This window comes from Stegostoma tigrinum, chromosome 4 (genome assembly GCF_030684315.1).
Source record: "Stegostoma tigrinum isolate sSteTig4 chromosome 4, sSteTig4.hap1, whole genome shotgun sequence".
Lineage (NCBI taxonomy): Eukaryota > Metazoa > Chordata > Chondrichthyes > Orectolobiformes > Stegostomatidae > Stegostoma > Stegostoma tigrinum.
Window position 1 is genome coordinate 110,872,326 of NC_081357.1, and position 18,926 is coordinate 110,891,251.

General features: G+C 41.5%; 1 protein-coding gene across 16 annotated transcripts in view; it reads right to left on the reverse strand.

The window, feature by feature from the left end:
- Nucleotides 1-18,926, reverse strand: part of LOC125452749 (myelin transcription factor 1-like protein) — a 402,372-nt gene that overhangs the window by 363,264 nt on the left and 20,182 nt on the right. The window contains exon 3 of one of the 16 annotated variants that reach the window (XM_059645599.1): nt 11,726-11,836. The exons of the other annotated variants lie outside the window; for them this stretch is intronic. The gene's annotated coding sequence lies outside the window, so the exon portion shown is untranslated. The remainder of the gene's footprint in view (nt 1-11,725; nt 11,837-18,926) is intronic. 16 annotated transcript variants of the gene reach the window in all.

The window sequence follows — 18,926 nt, forward strand, 5'->3', positions numbered from 1 at the left end:
TCCTATTGCCAGAAGCATTCTCACCCTGGTAGCATGAATAGGTCATCATGTTGTCTGTTCACTACTAACAGCTAAGGATCATTTGAAGAGCGACAATGCAAAAGTCGGATACTACAGCTTGCAGTGAGAAGGATTAGTTTATTTTCCATTGAATTTGCACCTACTTTGCAAAACTCCTTTATTGCTAGAGTCAATCTCGTCTGCCATAAATGATTGATCATATGTTACTATGTATGGTAAGGAACAGGCAATAGCATTACAGTACATATCAATTGGATAATTATTCAGAAAACAAAGATTAAAAACATTCTGTTATGAATCATGTGTTAATGTTAATTTGATATTGGGCTGTTAAGACCAGCTCTGATACTCTCAGCACTGTCACAACACCTCCAATTGACATGAATGTCTCACCCCAACATCCACACACTACCACAGCACTTGGTCTATTCATTAGTGCAATTAGAATGGATGAGACCAGAGATAATGGGAACTGCAGATGCTGGAGGATCCAAGATAACAAAGCGTGAAGCTGGATGAACACAACAGGCCAAGCAGCATCTCAGGAGCACAAAAGCTGACACTTCGGGCCTAGACCCTTCATCAGAGAGGGGAATGGGGAGTGGGTTCTGAAATAAATAGGGAGAGAGGGGGAGGTGGACCGAAGATGGATAGAGGAGAAGATAGGTGGAGAGGAGAGTATAGGCGGGGAGGTGGGGAGGGGATAGGTCAGTCCGGGGAGGACGGACAGGTCAAGGAGGTGGGATGAGGTTAGTAGGTGGTAAATGGAGGTGTGGCTTGAGGTGGGAGGAGGGGATAGGTGAGAGGAACAACAGGTGAGGGAGGCGGGGACGAGCTGGGCTGGTTTTGGGATGCAGTGGGGGGAGGGTACCATCTGGGCTGGTTTTGGGATGTAGTGGGGGAGGGGGAGATTTTAAAGCTTGTGAAGTCCACATTGATACTACTGGGCTGCAGGGTTCCCAAGCGGAATACGAGTAGCTGTTCCTGCAACCTTCGGGTGGCATCATGGTGGCACTGCAGGAGGCCCATGATGGACATGTCGTCTGAGGAATGGGAGGGGGAGTTAAAATGGTTTGCGACTGAGAGGCGCTCTCCCCATCCCCCTCTCTGATGAAGGGTCTAGGCCCGAAACGTCAGCTTTTGTGCTCCTGAGATGCTGCTTGGCCTGCTGTGTTCATCCAGCTTCACACTGTGTTATCTAGAATGGATGAGACACTGGGTTTAGTTTACCGAGTTCAAATGAAAAATTAGTATGGCAGAAAATTCTGCTGATAAAAAGAGCAAAAGAATCAATCTCAAGATAATGCCAACATCCATAAATTGTTTGATTGGAGTTTCTGTCATGGTCATTATGAGCCTAGATTTGAGTTCAAACCTATAATTCCAAATTGTGCCCATCTGACCCCATACTGCCAGCCAATAACATCTATGGTTAGGAATTGATTATTAGTGAAAAGAGATTGCTGAGTTTCAGATTTGGGACAAAACTGAGTGCCGCATGAATATTTACAGAAAGGGAAGAATGTAGTCTGTGTGGGACATGTTAGATCATCAGCAGCAGAAACTAGGGAAATGCCATGCAAGGAAGGTATCTGGTCAAGGATGAATTATAAACAATGTTTAGTTAGATACTCATTTTTGAGTTTTGCTTCATTTCTTTTCAAAGAAAGGAAAAAATATGCAGAACAATCCCTGAAGAAATTAAATAGCTTGGATCTGGAGGATTGTACGTGATTTGAGGAAGCTGTAGGCTTGATCACTCAAAATGTTTGTTCTCATTTCAAGTTTTGTAGCATTCTTATATTCGCAGTATTATCCCAAATACATAACACCATCATAGCAGGGTTAGCAGATAAATACACTCTAGACCAGTGTAAATCCTTTTTTTTCCACAGGATTGCTTGCAACTATAACAGGTAGCATGCCACATGACGTACCATGCAATCAGGCGTCATATTGTGCTATCGTTTCTCCTTACAGTTAAATGTGGGTTGAGAAAAGGGAGAAAAAAAAATCAGTTGAACTGAAAAATGCCACCATTTGAAGACTGGAACATTTTGACCATTTGAACCTTGAAAGTACATGTAAAAATAATTTTGAAACAAAACAAATCACTATTGAAGGAAATGGCACAGCCACAAATCTGTGTGTCGGTCACTTTACAGCACTCACAATGTAACCAAACGTCCCAGAAAGCTTCACAGGAACATTAACAATCAAAATTTGATGCACAGCCACATCAAGGAGATATTAGGGCAGATAACCAGAAGTTTGGTCAAAGAAGTTGTTTTTTGAGGAATGTCTTAATGGGGTAAAAAGGAGGTAGAGAGCTTCCGAGATAAATGCATAGAACAACAAGCCTCACCACAATTACACTAATTGAGGCACTGCATTCAGACACAGCACATTATTCCCCTCTTATGCATGTAAATATTTGATAGGTCTCTCGTTTGTTTCATTTGTAATAATGTCCTCCAAATGTTACCAACTCAAACAATTAATGTAAACCATAGCTGCACATGGGCTTTGATGCAATACAATTATCCAACAAGCAATTAGTAATTGTGAAAGTAAATCTACAGAAGTCACTTGTTATACTCCTCCAAGGAAGAACTTTTCACAGTCTGAAACACTTTGGATGACATCACAAAGTTTAGGCCAACTAATATCTGCCGAATATTATTTCATTAGCAGGAAATAAATCCTTCGCTCACCTGAACTGGCTTGATAATTCAGATGCACTGGTCAAAAGACTATAAATTAAAACTCAAAAAAAAAACACGGGAGTTGTGTTGCACAGAAAACTGTAAGTGTTCCTCATTGTCTGAAATTAGTGAGATCCAACGCACTTCATCATTCCTTCAGGAAGGAAGCCTGCCTGAGAGCATGTAACAAACTCGTTAACGCAGTCCGTGGACTGCTGGAGTTGAGGGACCTGCTCCATAAGATGAATGACAGCACCACTAACAAGGATGTCCTCAGTCACTGAGTCTGTGAGAAACACTGCTGAATAGCAAAAGCAAAAAACACAGTTCTAACAAACCCAGGGAAAGATGAGGCACATCTTTTTGATCCTCTAAACAAAGAGGTCCTTTCCTTTACATGGTGTGCATGTGGTGAATACGCTGAAGCTATATTAAAGTTTAATGATAATACTTGAAAGTAACATGACATTGCCCCTTATTGTGAGCTTATAATGCCACATATGTCTTCTTCCTGCATGCAAAAATATTTCTGATATGACCTCCATGGTCTCCCAATAACACCTTCTTTCTCCCTTTCCCACAGGCCATTTGGCATTGGGGCTGAAAACTACAATACGCACAACTCCTCAGAAACCAACGTCACTGATCGAAGATGCATTGGAGGAACCAAAGAGGTAAATGGTATCCACAGGAAATGAGATAAATGGAGCTCTTCAGATGGAAAGCTAACAAGAAATGCAGTGGCAAAAGGGGGTTGTGGTGATAGATAGTGCTAAAAATGGTGTTGGGTCCTCCGATTTCACACGCAGTAAGACAAACATCTGATCCGGGAATGTACCGGGTTGCCAATTGAGCAGTCTTATCAAATGTGGCAGACGCCAGGTTCTTGTGCAGGTTAAGCACACGCAAACTGCTGGAAATGTTGAATCTTCTCGAAACCCCTTCATACCTGACTATTGCAATCGTGATTGTAGGTCGTGGAAAATTATTACAAAACAAAAGTTGACTATTGGAATTGAAGGCAAATGAATTTTATTACAAAGCTATGACATACTAATTAGCCTTTTTGGATGCCAGACTTCTCTTAAATCCCATGCATTTGTTCATCACACCAAGACCCATTTCACAAAATGATTTTACTTCAGTTATGTATCTAAATTATATCCAATCAAAATGTGTCATGGAAATTCCTTCACACATGACAGACCTGCATAACACAAGTGCTGCAGAAATGAGTTATGATGGGTTTACATGCCTGACAGAATATCCATACCATGCTGCCAGTGGTGTGATATTTTATTTATCACGTAGATTTACTTCTAAATACTTTTGGAATAAGTTTTATGGGGAGAAGCATTAAGTGATAATTAACTCCAATAAGTCTGATTCTTTATTTTCATTGCAGTTAATTATCACATTCCTGAATTATGACATTGTCATTAATGACCACAATTCTTTTTTTTCCCAAAGCACCCACTCCACACTAGCCTACAGAATTCAAATAGAAAATTTTGTCCAATTTTTTTTTTCAGTAATTTTACTACTTTAATGCAAAACAGGAATCCACAGTAAGATGCATGCAATTAATGTGTGTAATATATTTCTACTATTCTACTAGATCATGGATGACCTGAACTTCAACACCATTTACCCATCTCTGATGCCCCAACTCAAACAAAAATCTATCAGTCAGTTTTGACCATTTTAGTTGGACTTAGCCTTTTGGAGAAAAAAGAACCAGATTATTACAATGGAGACAAACAACAGGCTGGAAGAACACAGCAAATCAGACAGCATCTGAGGGAAGGAGAAGTCAACATTTTGGATATTATCCTCCAGCCCTGAAGAAGGCTAATTTCCAAAACATTGACATCTCCTTTCCTCCAGATGCTGCCAGGCTTGCTGTGCTCTTCCCGCTTCCTGTTTGTCTCCCTTGGATTGCAGCATCTGTAGTTTGTTTGTCTCTAACCAAAATTATTCCAACACTGTGTAAAAAATGCTTCCTAATTTTACACAAAATGATTTAATTTACATTGTTAAGATTATGTCTCCTTGATCTCATTTCCAGAAGAAATGATTCCCATATCTGCACTACAAAATCTCTATTTATTTTAAAATAGCCTCTTGCAAATGATCATAGATCTTCAAAATTTAAGAGAATACAAACATTATTAATGTGAAAGTTTTCATCACCTTTTAAACTCCAGTATGATTCTGGTGAAGTTATGCTGGATCCCCAAATCCCTTTATAACTGAAGGTGCAACTCCTCCTTGTTGGAGGAAACAGCAGGTCAGGCATCAGAGGAAATGGAAAGTCGATGTTTTGTGTCAGGGCCCTTCATCAGAACATCAGAGTTCTTGCTATCTCTCCTCTCTGTTACATTGCAAACCCACTGAGATTAAAGCAAATATTTCACCTTCCTATCTGATTAGTTTATGTAACCATATACTAATGTTGCTGATTTCTGGACATGAATAACTAGATCATTTTGCTCCAATGCAGACTCTCAACATTAACCAAGTCCTGCTTTATCCCATAATCTCCCAAATTACCTGTTTTTGGTCCATGTAATTTTGCATGTCAAGGTAAGAGAATGACTTTTTTAAAAAAGAAGCCTTAAAGATACAAAAGATTAACATGTCAGTTAATTGATATTAACTCTCTATAGGATAACCTGTAAATGTTTACATCTTGTCCCGAGGTTCAAAAGAATGACACAGAGCAATAATAATTTGTACTTACTTACTACCCTCATTACTGTATAATGTCTCAAGGTGCTTCATGGGAGCATTATCATGACATCAGTCACACAAAGATATAAATTTTAAGCTCCTGAGATGCTGCTTGGCCTGCTGTGTTCATCCAGCTTCACAATTTGTTATCATAAATTTTAAGCCACAGGTTTGAAGAGAGGGAAAGAATAAGAATGGTACGCAGGTTTAGGAAGAAAATTCCAGAACTTAAAGCTTAAGCAACTGGAGGTATTCATGCCAAAGTACAAGCAAAGGAAATCAGCAGAGTCCAATTCATCAACATTAGAACAGTACAGAGATCTCAGGCAATTGTCAGGCTACAGGGGTAACAGTGATAAAAACAGGTGAGGGCACTGAGGGATTCAAAATCAATAATGAGAGCTTTAAAATTGAGATATTGTCAGACCAGTGTGGATCACTGAGAACAGGGTGATGCTAAATTGGACTTGATGTAATACGAGGGAAAAAACTTTGGACGAGGTTAAATTTATCTAAGAAGTTAGTGAGTGGAAGGTTGGACAGGAAACCACTGAAGTGTACAACAGTGCCTACAATGTGACGGTCAGCAACAATCAGGGGTACTTCTACCTTGAACAGCCAAATGAAACATGAAGTGGCTGACCAGTAAATGACGATCACAATGACCCCTACGGCAGAACTTCTAAAAGGGTTGCAATTCACTGCTGAAGGAGAACTTACAAACACATATATTTAAACTTCAACGACGAACATTGTACAGTGTGAGATGTATTAAAGGCCAATTTATAACTGATGGCTACCCTCAATAAGAGTCAAAAGGCCAGGTAAATAGTGGGAAGTTGCCATTCGGTCAATGCGGTTGCCTATTTCACTCAGATGAGGTTACAAATGAGGAAAATCTTGCTGTTATCTGGACCAAAGTGAAGATTAATGTGCTTAGCACTTCTGCACACATTTCATTTCAGGTCCATCGACCACTGTACAAACCTAATTTGGGAGCTGCAGCAGCCTTGGGAAGATGCCATCTCAAGCATTTCATAAGCCTATTGCCCTTTGCACATAATCTTTCACTGGAGCTAAGATGGAGATATGAGCTGAAGAACAGAAAATGGATGCCAAGATATCCAGGCCATGGTGCTCCACTGCTGTTTACAGGTTATTTCCACAATCAAGTGCAATCTGAAAAGCAGTTGAATTCAAATCCGTCCCATTCAAAGTCAAATACTATGTTTAAGGCTCTGTAGCTGACGACATTCAGTTATCCAGTAAAATATGTGCTCCCTGTCTAAGTCACTTTTCCCCAAACAACTGATGAAATCTGTTGCCTCTTGCAAATTTGGCAGGTGTTGTTTGCTTAATACATGATTATTCAGTTGACTCCCTGAGGTGACAGATGTTTCTGTGTTTGGAAGGATCCCACAACTCAAAAGTTTCATGTTGTTTTAGCCCTCACATTAACTTGCACTTACATAGCACCTTTCATTTAATAAAACATCCCAACATGCTTCATGGGTGCGTATACCCTGCAAAACTTGATAGTAAGCCACATGAGGCAATATCAAGGCAGACAACCAGATAGATAGATGTTGAGGAACATTTCAGAGGAAGGAGTGATAGAGAGGCAGGGATTTTCAGTAGATGAGTTCATAGAATTCCTACAGTGCAGAAAGAGGCTACTCAGCCCTGAATTGATTCTGCACCAACTCTCCAAACAGCATCTTACCCAGACCCTATTCTACCCCTGCCGGCCCCAAATTTACCATGGTTAATTCACCTAAACTGCACATTTCTGGATACAACAGGGCAATTTCGCATTGCCAATCCATCTTTGAGCTGTTGGAGGAAACTGGAGCACCTGGAGCAAATCCATGTACTGTTCCTGGTTCTGGAAATTAGTGACAAGACAGCTGAGAGCACAGCCATCTCTGGCTGAGAAAAAAAAGTAGAGAGAATTCTTGCCACTGATCCCCTCTCCAGCTTTCACCAGTGAGTCACCTCCTGCCATTGTGAGCCCCAAGAACACACATTATGGATTCTAGGCCTTGAGTGGCTGTTGTATTGGAAGGACCCACCACATCCGCAGTGACACCATTGTTCAAAACAGAGCTGGTCTCCAACTGGCTACGAGCTCTTCAAAGGCAGGAATTTGCCCCGCACCCCACCTCATGATCTAGGATTCCATGAGAAGACATAAGATGTGGCAAGTCTTCGTAGAAGGGGCAGAGCGGAGATCTCACCAGCTCTCCAACCAGCAACAAAAGTTCCAATAGTCACCACGTAATTCTGCCCCAAGGATGCTGATAAAGCCAGTATTAGAGTAGTGCTGATACGTCAGAGCTTTGGGAATGGAGGAGATTGCAGAAAGAGGGAAAGGAGACACCACACAGGGGTTTGAAACTGATGATGAAAATTCTCCAATTAAGGTGTTGCTTGACTGGTAGCAAGTATGATTTCAAGGTTGCAAACAGAATCACAGAATTGGTACGGTGCTGAAGGAAGCTATTTGGTTCAGAGTCTGCACTGACACTCTGGCCACTTGACTTTGAGTCAAACTTCTGCCTTTTCCCTGTGACCCTGCATGTTGTTTCCTCTTCAATGCCTCACCACAATTCCACTCGCAATGTAGAAAAAAATTCTCATCTCATATTTGCTTCTTTGCAAACACTTTAAAACCATGCTCTCTGGTTCTCAATCCTTTTAGAGTGGGAACAGTTTCTCCTTATCTACTCTGTCCAGATGTCTGACTATTTTGAAATCATCTCAGACTTCTCCTCTCAGGCACAACATCTCCATCGACCTTCATTACTGGAGTGTCTCATGCCTGAAACCTTTCTTGTAAACCTCTTCTGCACTCTTCCCAATGCATTCACATTCTATCTAACATGTGGTACACAGAACTGCACAAAATGTTCCTGAGAGTCAGCTAGCTCAGTTGGTTGAACAGCTGGTTTGTACTATAGAGTGATGTTAACAGCATAGGTATAATTCCTATGCTGCCTGTGATTACCATAAAAGTTAAACCACTACCAGTCATATTTCTCTGTAATGAGAGAAAATGGACTGGCAAAAATATTATGACATCTTTACACACTGCTCCAAATGACATCTATTCAGTGTATCACATGTTTAGGGTAATCTTCCAGCTCTTCTACACTATGCCTCTGTTAATAAACCCTAGAATGTTATATTGTTCTATTTATTAACTGATTTCTCTACATGTCCTGCCTATTTGAATGACTTAGGAGCATATAAACCCAAGTCTCTTGCTTCTCCACACGTTTTTGAATAGTATCCTTTATTCTATACAATCTGTACAGTACAGTAAGGGGCCATTTGGCCCACTGAGTCTGCACTAAGCCTCCAAAGAGCATCCCACACAGACCCCATCCCTGTAACCCCACAAGGATTTTTTCACCATAACTAATTCATTTAACCTGCACTGCCCAGCACACGATGACACAATTTTTAGCATGTCCAATCCACCTAATCTGCTCATTTTTGGACTGCGGGAGGAGCACTCAGAGGAAACTCATGCAAACACAGAGAGAATATGCAAACTCCACATCGTCACCCAAGGCTGGAATCAAACCAAAGTCCCTGGCACTGAGAGGCGGCAGTGTTAGCCACTGAGCTGTGCACTATACTTCTCTTCATGTTCTTTGTATCAAAACGTATAACCTCACACCTTGCACTGAAGTTCGTCTGCCACCTATCTGCCCACTCCACCCAGGGGAACACCACCTTCCTCCAGCCCAAAAGTGATAAATCATTACATTCTGTTTCCTAACCTCACTCACCTGCTGCTGCACTTGTTGTTTCATTGTCAACAACCACTGTCTCAAGCCTGTTGTGTGTCACTGTGTCAAACCGTCTACATCACTCCAACAACCTTGTCCTCATCAACCTTCTCTGTTACCACTTCAAAAAGATTCCAAGTTCATAAGACAATATTCAAACCCATGCCTCTGGATTAACCTCTATTCCTCCACTCTCCAGCACAGATGCAGCATTTACAATTGCAACAGCAGCAGAGGCCTGTAACTGAGCATCCAGAACCCATTACAGAGACTCTGGCTGATTTCAGCCAGCGACTGGAGGAGCAATGGAAGAGGAACAAGAAGGAGAGCAAAGGATGAACTCCATTGCATTGAAATCTTGTGTTATGTTCAGCATATCAAGATGGCGCCAGAGTGTGGTGACAGTTTGCTTCGGATGCACGAGAAAACACTTTTCACTGTTTTTCTTTGTATATGTGTGACAATAAGTCTAAATCTAAATTTACTGACTGTTTCACGACTACTTGTTTTGAGAAATTTTCCTACCACAGTTAAACTGACTGGTCTGCACTTGCTAAACCTATCTCCAAACCATTTTTGAATAAGGATCTAATTCGGTAGTCCTCCAGCAATCAGTGTCATTCAACCTCAGATGATTGACCAATAGAGGTATGGAGTCAATGACTCAGGAATGCAGCTTGTGGCAGTAGCTGTAATCTTCCTTAGATTAAATCAGAGCACAATCCTGCTGGGTAGGGGATGGGTAACGTGACAATCAGATACAGTGGAGAATTAGAGCAGTGATATGAGATAAAACTGTGTGGGATCAAATATAAACTTGTGAAAACTAACACTGTGATTTTGGATTATGTCACCGAGGGACCGCATGCAGTTGCGAACTAGGAGGAGGCCAAGGGCAACATTCCCTGTAAACTGTATTCCAAGATTCCACACATGCTAATTGGTGTAACAATTAACTTACTTGCAATTTGAGAAGTCAGGGCCACAGAGGCCTGCACACCATCAAGGAAGAAGGTTAGATTCTTGGGTCACACTAGAAGAAATGATGGATGGAGTGAAAAGGCAAATGATTGTAGACGATATTCAGGCCACAATTAGATACATAAGAAGGAAACAGGCAAGTGCCATCCCATCAGTTGGATTACTACAGAGAGGCATTGGAGATGGATGGTATGGTCAACCCAATCAAAGTACAATGAGGGGTAGTTTACTTCACTAAGTTCATTGGAATGATGTTTGTGACTTTGACAGCAGCTGTTTTAGTACTCTGAGCAGAGCAGAAACCAAACTGGAGTGATTTAAACACGGAGATCCGAGAATAACAAACATGAATTTGGATGGTATGGACACACTTAAGGACTTCAGAAGGGAAACAGAACTGGGCAATGGGACAATGAAAGTGCAGTGAAAAATTTATGGAAGGGGTGATAGTGACTGATGTAAAGGTTAGATGAACAATATTTGAAGAAAGAGAAACTTGAATAACACCAACAAACACTTGGAACAGAAAAGGGAAGTTAGGTGGTCAGCAATTTAATGGCAGAATGGTGAAATAAGCAAAGGCATATGACTGTAAAATTGGAACACTGCTCAGCAAAATCACCCAACACATGAAACAGAATTAAGTGCACATGGAAAGATCTTTCTTCAAAAAGTTACTTTTATCAAAAAAAAAGCATCAAATCTTTTTCAGAAACAGATGCAGACAAGATTCCAAGGCTCTGGTGCCATTAGTTTTTCAGTTTGTTTCCTGATTTGTCACAAAGCCTTGCTCACAAACATTTTGAGACATGTAAATGATTTGGACTGCAGCAGTTCAAGAAGGCTGCTCACTACCACATTCTCAAGGGCATCTAAAGTTGAAATGAGGCTAATAGACTAATACTATGCCATCTTCGAATATTATACACTACAAAATGCAGACCACATTGATCAGGGGTTCATAGTCATATGCTGAATTTATCCACAAAATTCAGTGAAACCAGTCTTCAAGTCACAAAGCAAAGGAGGCTTACTGATGATGTTACCTAGAATGGTGACAAAACATCTGAAAAAAAACTAACCTTCCAGCTCAGCGAGCAAACTCACATCCGCAAAGAAAGAGTTGGTTAAAGGTTGATAAAATGTTACTGCAACAACAGATCAAATAACCCAACATTTTTCAATATACTGTACATCAATGGATTTGTAAATACATGACAAAAATATATTTTTATTAGATATCAGCAAGTTAAAAGAGAAGCAAGAGCGGACATTGGACTGCTGGAAAATGAGGCTGCAGATGTAGGAATGGGGAATAAGGAAATGATGGAGGAGCTATATGGGTACTTTGCATCAGTTTTCACAATGGAAGATGCCAGCAACATACCTGAACTTCCAAGAGACTTCGGGGTCAGAAGTAAATGTAGCAGCCATCATTAGGAAAAAAGGTACTAGGGAAGCTGAAATGTCTAAAGGTGGATAACTCACCTAGACCAGATGAACTATATCCAGAGTTCTGAAGGAGTTAACTGAAGAGCTTGTAGAGGCATTGGTGGAGATCTTTTAGGAATCACTGTAGTTAGGGAGGGTCCCAGGGGACTGGAAAAAGACGAATGTAACACCGCTGTTAAAGAAGGAGAAAGGCAGAAGACAGGAAACTATAGGCCAGTTAGCTTGACCTTGATTGTTGGTAAGATTTTAGAGTCTATTATTAAGAATGAGATTATGAAATACATGGAAGCACATGGCAAAATAAGGCTGAGTTAGAACAGTCTTATCAAAGGGGAGATTATGCCTGACAAATCTATGGGAATTCTATGAAGACATGACCTTCTTTTGACAAAACCATACTGACTCAGTCCTATTTTACAATACACTTTCAATTATTCTGTAGTGAGGGGATGAAGGACTTGTCATACGAGAAGTGGTTGAGGACCCTGGGTCTGTACTCAATGGAGTTAAGAAGGATGAGGGGGATTTCATGGAAACTTAGAGCACGCTGACAGGCCTGAATAGACTGCTTGTGCAGAAGATGTTTCTACTAGAAGGAAAGCCTAGGATCTGAGGGCATCATCTCAGAGAAGAGACAACCCTTTATAACTAAGACGAGGAGGAATTTCTTCTGCTAGAGGATGGTTATCTGTGTAGCCCATTTTTGCAATGGGCTGTGGAGACCAAGTCACTGAATATATTTAAGAGAGTTGGATAGGTTCTTGATTAATAAGGGAATCAAGGGTTACTGGGAGAACGGAGAATTGGGTTGAGAAACTTATCCATCATGATTAAATGGCAGAGCAATCTTGATGGACTAACTGGCCTAATTATGCTTCTATAGCTTATAATCATTTTTACAGATGGACTCAGTTTAAAACTGAGCAATAAGTTATTTAAGTCTGTTTTTTTATCAATCCTGAAACACACTCATGAAATGCGCAGGCGAGAAGTGGGTAAAATTGTACATAGAAGTAAGAAGAGTTTCACTTTGCTACGAAGTTAGAAGACCAAGGCAATTTGAAGGAAATATTATAATACTAAAAGTTTTCAAGGAACAGAGATCTGGGGTGCATGTACACAAATCTTTGAAAGGAGCAGGTCAAGCTAAGAACTGCTTAAAAAGGCATATCCGGATCTGTGATACACAAATAGAAATACAGAGTTCAAACACAAAGATGTTATGCCAAATCTCAACAAACTAATGCTAAACACCTGCCAGCCCAAAGTAACAGTATGAATGTCAAACTTCAAAAGAAGGACTTCACATGCAGAAATATCTACTTATGAGGTACCATGGATGAAAGAATGCAACATGGCAATGGACAGGAGAGAGTGGGCTTGGTCTCTTAAGAACAGAAAAGGTTAAAGGTAGGTCTGATAGAAATGTTCAAAGGTGCTGATGGGACAAATAAGGATAATTTGTTTCCAGTAGCAAAGCGTTGGCAACCAGGGGGACATATTTAAAATAATTTGTAAAAGAACTAAATGTCAGGTGACGGAATAAAAATTGAACAGCATGCTTTTATGATTGGGAATGAAAGTTAAATAGAACCAAATAAAAAATAGCATTGAAAGAGGCCAAACAGCCTCTGTGCTGGCTGAACAAACCAGCAAATTTGATGACACGGTCAAGAGAACCTAAATGAACAGCTGAAATATTCTGCACCATGGACACTAGCTTGCTCAAGGGGTTGGCACAGCCTCCTTCTGTGTTGTAACATTCTATGATTCAAGATGCACTGACTTGCAGCATAACTGAGAAATTCTAACATCAAACTTTAAAGCTGGCTTATACTTTCTTCAGGCTACTGTGAGGACTAGACACAAGGGAAAGGGAGAGATCCAGATTGTATCTGGGGTAGGTGAGTGAGGGAAGACCTACCTTGGGTATTCACAGTGATAAGTAATGGTACGTGTTCAATAAATTTTCTTAAACAGCTTAATTGGTGATAGAAATGTCAGTCAGTGGGGGTCAGCGTTGCACTTGTGAGATGTGGGAGATCTGCAATGCTTCCAGCGTCTCGGACAACTACATCTACAGGAAGTGCACCCAATTACAGCTCCTCACAGACTGCATGGATAGGTTGGAGCTGCAAATGGATGCACTTCAGAGCATGAGGGTGGCAGAAAGTGTCATAAACAATAGTTTTAGAGATGTGGTGACACCCAAGGTGCAGACAGGTCGATGGGAATGGCAACCAATGTAGGAATCCCCTGCGGTTGTCTCCCTCGAACAATATTGGACACTGTTGGAGGGGGGGTTGACCTGTTAGGGAATAACAGCAGCAGCAGCCAGACTGGTGGCACCACGGCTGGCTTTGTTCTTAAGAAGGGAAGGACAAAGAGCTCTAGAGCATTAGTTATAGAGGACTGTATAGGGGTACAGATTGGTGCCTCTGTGGACACAAAAGAGACACGAGGATGGTATGTTGCCTCCCTAGTGCTAGATTCCAGGATGTCTCTGAAAAGGCAGAAAGCATTGTGAAGGGAGAGGGTGAACAGACTGAGGTTGTTGTACATATTGGTACTGACGACACAGGTAGGATGAGAGACAAGGTCCTGTAACAGCAGTTCAGGGAGTTAGGTAGAAAGTTAAAGAACAGGCATCCAAGGTTGTAATCTCCGGATTACTCTCTGTGCCATGTGCAGTGAGGCTAGAAATAGGAGGATAGTACAGCTCAACACGTGGCTAAACAGGTAGTGTAGGAGGGAGGGTTTCAGATATCAGGACCATTGGGATTCTGTACAAGAAGGATGGGTTGCATCTAAACTGGATGGGCACAAATATTCTGGCTGGGAGGTTTGCTGGTGTCATTCGGGAGGAATTAAACTAGCTTGGCAGGGGGATGGGAATCATAGCAAAGGTGAATAGACTGAGAGGGAACTGGAGAAGAAGGCCAATAAGATTCAGAGGAAGAGCAGGCAGGGTGTGGTTGCTGATCAAAGCCGATCTGGGGGACTGAAGTGCATCTGCTTCAATGCGAGCAGTGCAACAGGGTAATGCAGACGAATTTAGAGCTCAGATTAGTACTTGGAACTATGATGTTGTTGCTATTACAGAGGCATGGTTAAGGGAGGGACAGGATTGGCAGCTTAACGTTCCAGGATAAAGATGTTTCAGGCTGGATAGAGGGGGATGTAAAAGGGGTGGGGGAGCTGCACTACTTGTTAAGGATGATTTCACAGCTGTACTGCGGGAGGACACCTCAGGTGGCTCATACGGTGAGGCAATATGGGTAGCTCTCAGGAACAGGAAGGGTGCAATCACAATGTTTGGGGTTTATTATAGGTTTCCCAACAATCAGTGGGAGATCAAAGAAAATATATGTAGGCAGGTTTTAGCAAGATGTAAAAGTAACAGGGTTGTTGTCGTGAGTAATTTTAACTTCCCATATATTGACTGGGACTCACTTCATGCTTGGGGCGCAGATAGGGCAGAGTTTGTAAGGAGCATCCAAGAGAGCTTCTAGAAACAGTATGTAGATAGTCCAACTAGGAAAGGGGCCATACTGGATCTAGTATTGGGGAATGAGCCTAGCCAGGTGGTCAACGTCTCAGTAGGGGAGCCGCTTGGGAACAAGCAAGCACAATTCAGTAAGCTTGAAGGCACTGATGGATAAAGATAGGTGTAGTTTTCAGGTGAAGGTGCTAAATTGGGGGAAGGCTAATTACAACAACATTAGGCAGGAACTGAAGAATGTAGATAGGAGGCAGATGTTTGAGGGCAAATGAACATCTCATATGTGGGAGGCTTTCAAGTGTAAGTTTCTGGAAGGATGAAGGATAAGTGTGGGAAGTTTAGGGAACCTTGGATAATGAGAGATATTTTGAGCCTAATGAAGAAGAAAAAGGAAGCATTTATCAAGGTTATGACACTGGGAACACACGGAGCAAGGTTAGAATACAAGGAAAGTCGAAAGAAACTTAAGCAAGGAGTCAGGACGGCTAAAACAGATCTTGAAAAGTAATTGGTCAACAGGATTAAGGAAAATCCCAAGGTTTTTTATACAGATATAATGTGCAAAAGGGTAGCCAGGGAGAGGGTTGGCCCACTCAAGGACAGGGAAGGAATTTATGGGTGGAGCCAGAGGAAATCAGTGAGGTATTAAATGAGTACTTAGCATCAGTATTCACTGTAGAGAAGAAATTGGTGGATGATGAGAGTGGGGAAGGGTTTGTAGATAGTTTAGGTCATGCTGAGATCAAAAGAGAGGAGATATTGGGCGTCTTGAAAAACATTAAGGTAGCCAAGTCCCCAGGGCCTGATGGGATATACCCCAGGATACTAAGAGAGGCAAGGGAGGAAATTGTTGGGTGATTGAGGCAAATTTTTCTATCCTCACTGGCTACAGGGGAGATCCCAGAAGATTGGAGAATAGCCAATATTGCTCTTTTGTTTAAGAAGAGTGGCAAGGATAATACATAAAAATTACAGGCCAGTGAGCCTTACGTCAGTGACAGCGAAATTATTGGAGAGAGATTCTTCGAGACAGGATTTACTTCTACTTGGAAATAAGTGGGCATATTACTGAGAGGCAACATGGTTTTGTGAAGGGCCGGTCATGTCTCACTAACTTGGTCGAGTTTTTTGAGGAAGTGACAAAAATGATAGATGAGGTTAAGGCATTGGGTGTTGTCTACATGGACTTCAGTAAGACCTTTGACAAGGTCCCTCATGGCAGGCTGATACAGAAGGTAAAGTCGCACGGGGTCAGAGGTGAGCTTGCAAGGTGGGTAAAAAACTGGCTTGGTCATAGAAGACAGAGGGTAGCAGTGGAAGGGTGCATTTCTGTTTGGAGGGCTGTGACTAGGGTTGGGATCTTTGCTATTTGTAATGTAAATAAATGATTTGAAGGAAAATGTAACTGATCTGTTTAGTAAGTTTGCCGATGACACAAAGATTGGTAGAATTGTGGATAACATTGAGGACCGTCAAAAGGTATAGCTAGATACAGATCGGTTGGTGACTTGGGCAGAGAAAGAGCAGATGGAGTTTAATCCAGAAAAATGTGAGGTAATGCATTTTGGGAGGTCTAATCCAGATGGAAAATAGACAGTAAATGGCAAACTCCTTAAGAGGACTGATAGGCAGAGGGGTCTGAGTGTACAGGTACACAGGGCACTGAAAGTGGCAACGCAGGAGGAGAAGGTAATCAACAAGGCATATGGCACGCTTGCCTTCATCAGCCAGGGCACTGAGTTTAAAAATCGGTAGGTAATGTTGCAGCCTTATAGAACCTTATTTAGGCTGCATTTGGAATATTGTGTTCAATTCTGGTTGCCACAGTACCAGAAGGGTCTGGTGGCTTTGGAGACGGTACAGAAAAGATTTACCAGGTTGTTGCCTGGTATGGAGGGCATTAGCTTTGAGGAGAGGTTGGAGAAACATGGGTTGTTTCATTAGAATGACGGAGTTTGAGTGGCGACCTGATAGAGATTTACAAGATTATGAAGGGAATGGACAGACTGGACAGTCAGAAGCTTTTTTCCTGGGTGGAAGAGTAAGTTACTAGGGCACATGAGTTTAAGTTGCAAGCGGCAAAGTTTAAAGGTGTTGTACGAGGCAAATTTTTTTACACAGAGGGTGGTGGGTGCTTGGAACTTGCTGCCGTGGGAGGTAGTGAGGGCAGATACTATAGTGACTTTTAATGGGTGTCTTGGCAAATATATGAATAGGATGGGAAAAGGGGGACACAGTCCCTGGAAGAGTAGGGGGTTTCAGCTGTGATGGGCAGCAAGTCGGTGCCAAAGGGCCTGTTCCTGTGCTGTAATTTTCATTGTTTTGTTTTGTTCTGTATGCTGAACCATGATAAATAACTGACATCTAGTACATAAGGCATTCTCATAAATGACTCTGTGAGCCATACACAAAATCATTTCTGACAAGTCACTTTCATCATACATTTTGCATCCTTACTGAGCAGCTCTGCATTGATGTAAGCCACATAACATGCATGAGGTGTGAAAGCACCTGAACTGAATTTAGGTCCAGGGTATGCTGTCATACCATTTCAACTTCACACCACTTTTAACTGTGAAGTTTTAAAGTCAACAATTCTGCGGGCATTTTGCTAATATTAGCACTTTGACATAAATTGGAGCGCCTTTAAGCAGGGTTTTGTACTGTCAGTTTGTGCAAACGTACAGGTCTTGACTTGGTCCAATCAGAGGGTGATGTGGAGGTGATAGCGTAACTAAAGTCAATCATTGTTTTATACAGGCGTGTTTCACGTATGTCTGGAAGTGTGCGATATGAGTAGGTAAAAAGTAGATTACAAGGCTGTATTCAGAATTCACCGCAAAAAAAATCGGTTTTGCCACTCAAACCTGAGACTGAATTACTCCATCCATCAATATTTTTCATAGCACGTGATTTTTTTTTCAAACATCTGCTAGTGTCATCAGTTCTTAATTGCAGTTTTCTTAAGGTGAAACCCCAACAAGCCACAACAAATTGATAGTGCAAAAATGATGCAATCTTTCATAGACCGTCAAGCCACTGACCCAAATTGGCACTGGATCTCAAAGACGACCACGTTTTTAAAATGATGAATTACAAAGGAATTCACCACATTTCACGTAATTTGAGACTGTAACACATTTGCAGAGGTCAAATGTTTTGATAAACAGTGAGGGAAGCTTGAGTAGTTTCTGAGCATCGTCCCCAGGAGTACACTGATCTGAGGGAAAAAAACGGTTTTTGGCAATGTGGAATGAGAACAAAAAAGGTTTAAAACACAAAGCAGATCAGTCAGTATCTGGTAGAGAAATGTATGTTAATGCTTCATATAGAGTCATAGAGTTATGCAGCACTCTATGGTCCAACTCAGCTATGCTGAGCAGATACCCTAAATTAACCTAGTCCCATATGTCAGCATTTGGCCCATATACTTTTAAACCCTTCCCCTTCATATACCCATCCAGATGCCTTTTTAAATGGTGTAATTGTACCAGCCTCTACCACTTCCTCTGGCAGCTCATTCCATCCACACACCACCGTCCACGTAAAAAAGTTGGTGTTTAGATTCCTTTTAAATCTTTTCCCTCTCACCTTAAACCTACGCGCTTCTAGTTTTGGACTCCCCTACCCTGGGAAGAAAAAACCTTGCCTATTTATGCTATCCATGTCCCTCATGGTTTTATAAACCTCTGCAAGGTCACCCTTCAGCTTCCGATGTTCCAGGGGAAATAGTTC